The following is a 4,067-nucleotide window of genomic DNA, read 5'->3' as shown; positions in this document are numbered from 1 at the left end:
TTGACAGAAAAATCAGACCAGACCAGAAATTCCGGTCTGGAAATTTTTCAGACCAGACTAGACCAGTCAAGACACCAGACCGGAGAACGGTCTGGTCTGGTCTGGTCTACAATTTTTTTTATTTTTTTGTATTTTTTTAATTAAAAATCTAAGATAAACGATAATCTGTAAACAAAATACATCACCAAATACGAAACATTACAAATTTTATTTATCACTCTTCATATTATATACTGCTTTTCTCTTCCTTTGTTTGATTTCAAAATAAATATTATTTATTGAATTAATAATTACTTTTAATGGAAAGGTATCCCTCATTATCATTATTTTAGGTTCCACTATGCATATTAAAAAGAAATTAACCTTTAGCAGCCCCATAAAGAGAAACAACTTGAAATGCCATGAAACTAGCTATAGAAAAATAAAGACGATGTTTCCTGCTCCAGAAGACTTGAGGAGTGGATGTGCAAGTTGCGACAGATGGTAAGCTGATTCAAAATTGCTTGCCATCATTTCTAAGAAATGCTCTGCTGTGCAATCCACAGTACTTGTGGGTGTAGGAAGGAATCGAGGGAGAAGGAGAAGGAAGGAATCGAGGGAGAACGAGAAGGAACGAGGGAGAAGGAGAAGGGATCGAGGGAGAGCTTCAGAATCAGAGATTAAAAAAATCCAATCATAATGTTATAATAGTGTAACAACCCGACTTACCGATGACTGGGTAAACAGGGTTGTCACGGGGATTATTTCCCAAGAAACTTAAATCATATCCCAAAACCTGGGCAAAGGAATCACCAGCTCTATAACGAAACCAACACAGCTAAATCTCAAACCCAATATCTAATCTAAACATAAAGTAACCATACAAGTCACTACAAGTCCATTATAATCAACATAATCAGAACTAATCAGAACTAATATACATTAAACAATTCCTAATACAAACTATAAGCTTCCACGGCCTCAGCTCAATAGGACATCCTTAGCACTCTCATCAACATTGCTAACCCGATTACTTCCGACCGGATCCGATCTGTTATCAGCTAAAAGATGGAAACAACAAGGAATCAGATTAAACTGAGTGAGAAGCAACAAACCAAAACAATTAAACACATCAATTCAAAACAATGGTTTAAAAGCAACATCAGTTTCCTAGATCTATGTGCGCACAGGGAGTCTAGTTGAGAGGAACATCCATAGCTCTAAGGCTATGTCTCTCTTGGGTGAAGCTAGTCAATATCTCAATGACAATTCGCTTCCAATCAATCAACATAATACCCATAACAAGTTCTCAAATCAACAAACATCTAATATATCATCTAAGAGCATCACTTTACTCAATTACTTGTCATCATCATTGTCAAAACCTCCATGAATAGCTAACATTTACGTGAGAAGTTCATTAACCCAAACAAAATCAGGACATCATTATCATCATCATTATTTGCCATAAATTCCTAATTCCTAACAATAATTATCCCATATCTCATATCCAGCTAATACTCCCAATCAACATAACTCATCCAATTAACTATATAAATTTCAAGATTCACTAAAATTTAGGATTTAACACATGATTAATAAATTATTCAATGGAAAGCTTATGAATAAAAGTATATTCATCAAGAACACAGAGAAGGCTCAAGAGAACTACCTTCCGTTCCAGTTACCAAAAAAAAACGAGATGGAAATCGGATTCAATGCTTGATTCTTGATTTGAATTTGATGTTTAATCCACAAGATTGAAGCTCCCTCTTCTCCCCCCCCCCCCCAAAACCGGCAGAATTCAAAGACAAGGGGAAGGATTTCGATTGCTACTTCTTGTGGTTCAAATTTCAGAAATGAGCAACAAGGATAATCAATTAGCCATTATTTACACAAAATAATCAAAATGTAAAAAAAAATAAAATAATTACTTAGAAATCACGAAGGGAAGAAAACTCACTGATTTCACGCAGCCTTTCGAAATTCAAAGGAAGAAGAAGAAGATTGAGAAATACACTTGGTCTCTTGTGAACTCGGATGTATAAGGTGATTGAAGCTTGTTTTTGCCCTAAATTTCGAAGCCAAAAGAACCTTTCTCCACCCTAATTTCAAATGAAAATCGAATGAAAGAAGAGGTGGAATTCACTTGAAAATGGCGTGTTGAGATGATACCTTGATTATACGAAAGAAGAAGAAGAAAAAGAGAAGGATTTAGAGATAAGGGAAGGTCGGTTTACACAAGAAAGAAGGAGAAGGAATGAGAAGGAAGAAGAAGAAGGGGAATGGCGGTGAAAGTGACGAGAAGTGAATGAAAATTGGGGAAAATGGGTTTTTTGATTTTTGGGTATTAGTTTTAGTTTTTTTTTTTTTTTTTCCTTATATGCCATTATTATTATTATTATTATTATTATTATTATTATTATTATTATTATAACCTACTTAACTTACTTGATTCATGGTAAATTTCTAATTAGTTTAAAGCCCAAAATGATTTTATTTATTTTAAATTCCTGAATGTCAAAAATAGTAACATTTAAAATTTTAAATAAAATGGAAATTACGGGTTCCGGTCTACGGCTTACAGTTTTCACCAGACCGGAATTTATTACGGTTTTCCGGTCCGGTCTGGTTTGAAAATTTTAAAACCGGGACCGGACCAGAAACCGTTTTTTTTAATAAAAAAAATCGGACCAGACCATGTAGACCGTAGACTAGACCAAATATTTAAATTACGGTTTGGTCCGGTTTGGTTTACGGTTTAGACCAAACTCTGTTCAGCCCTACCCATAAGCGCTTCAAAAGAGCTACAAAGCAATGTTTTAAGCTCCATTCGGTCGAACACACCATCCATTCGGTAGAATGGTTGTCAAATCCTTCAAGTCCACGCATCAAAACTCTCTGGATTGGGGAACATCCTTCAATTCGGGCGAATGGCAAAGCTTCGAGCAAATGAAACGCCTATTCGGGCGAATGAGAGTTCAACGCCTAAACATTTTGCTCAAACACACTGAAAACTCCGAATGGTGCTCCATTAGGTCTGATGAATGCCCATTCGGGAGAATCAGCATAGGATTCGGGCGAATGGAGCCCTTGACTACGTATTTTACTTTTGTCGCAAGCATTACTTCATGGGCTATTTTAGGGATTTTTGTTTCTTTTGCTCCTAAGCTATATATACCCCTTTTATCTGAATGTAAACCCTATGCCTACTTTAAGAGTTTCTTGCCTCAACTTAGAACATCATCTTTATTGCTTTCATTTACATTTTCTGCCCCTAGTTTAGATTTAAGCTTTATTTCTTTGTGCTCTTTACATTCAAGTATTTACATTTAAGTATTTCATTCAAGCTTTGTATTTTGGATTCAAGTATTTTATTCAAGCATTTTATTTATGTAAGTTTCATTTCTCTGTATGCTTTATTGTCATTTAATGCTTTCATTTATTGTTATTTGACTTCATTGCTGTCTTTATTATTCTTACTTCATTCATTGCTTTATAAAGTAGTTATTAGTTTCATTTATTGCTTTCACTATTGTTTCCTTGCTATTCTCATTCAAGTTCTTCATGTCTTCATTAATGGTTTTGTTTATTTCTTTTCTTTTAGTCATTCATAGTATGTGTGAGTAGTTTTCTTAAGGGTTTTGGTTTGTTGAAACCCTAAGTATGGTCTTGTTCTTCATGTGTTAAGTTAGGGTTTGAGGTTATTTATGATTGATTGATTGATATTCGATGTGAATCTTGTCCTGCCAATCCTTAGGAGACATAGGGCAATTATAGGTTGTTTGTGTGATTTATAAGGTCACAAACTTCCTCTCACTATCTAGAGTGTCTCGATTGATTGTTGAACAATTTCCCTTGACCTAGCTTTTCATGAGTTAGTAGAGACTGACATATGGTGTATCCATTCCATCCTCGTTTGTCTTTTATCGATCATTATCACTTCTATTCTTGTCTTATCATTGCTTTTAGTAGTCTAGTTCATACACCCTTTCACCCTTTTAACCTCCCTACATCAAGTCCTTTGTCTTGCTAGTCTTTTCCTCGAGGTTCGATCCCCGTATTATCACTACGCTAGTTGTAGTTGT

At 35.0% G+C, this 4,067-nt stretch overlaps 1 long non-coding RNA gene across 1 annotated transcript; it reads right to left on the bottom strand.

Annotated features, from left to right (window-relative positions):
* Window positions 1–659: 659 nt before the first annotated feature.
* Window positions 660–2,344, bottom strand: LOC130802862 (uncharacterized). The gene is made up of 3 exons (XR_009039813.1): window positions 1,943–2,344; window positions 1,652–1,817; window positions 660–1,040 (listed from the first exon to the last, which is right to left on the bottom strand). It is a non-coding gene; the product is annotated as an uncharacterized LOC130802862 (long non-coding RNA).
* Window positions 2,345–4,067: the final 1,723 nt, after the last annotated feature.

The sequence above is a fragment of the Amaranthus tricolor genome, chromosome 2 (assembly GCF_026212465.1).
Source record: "Amaranthus tricolor cultivar Red isolate AtriRed21 chromosome 2, ASM2621246v1, whole genome shotgun sequence".
Taxonomy (NCBI): domain Eukaryota; kingdom Viridiplantae; phylum Streptophyta; class Magnoliopsida; order Caryophyllales; family Amaranthaceae; genus Amaranthus; species Amaranthus tricolor.
This window is presented reverse-complemented; position numbering and strand designations above follow the sequence as displayed.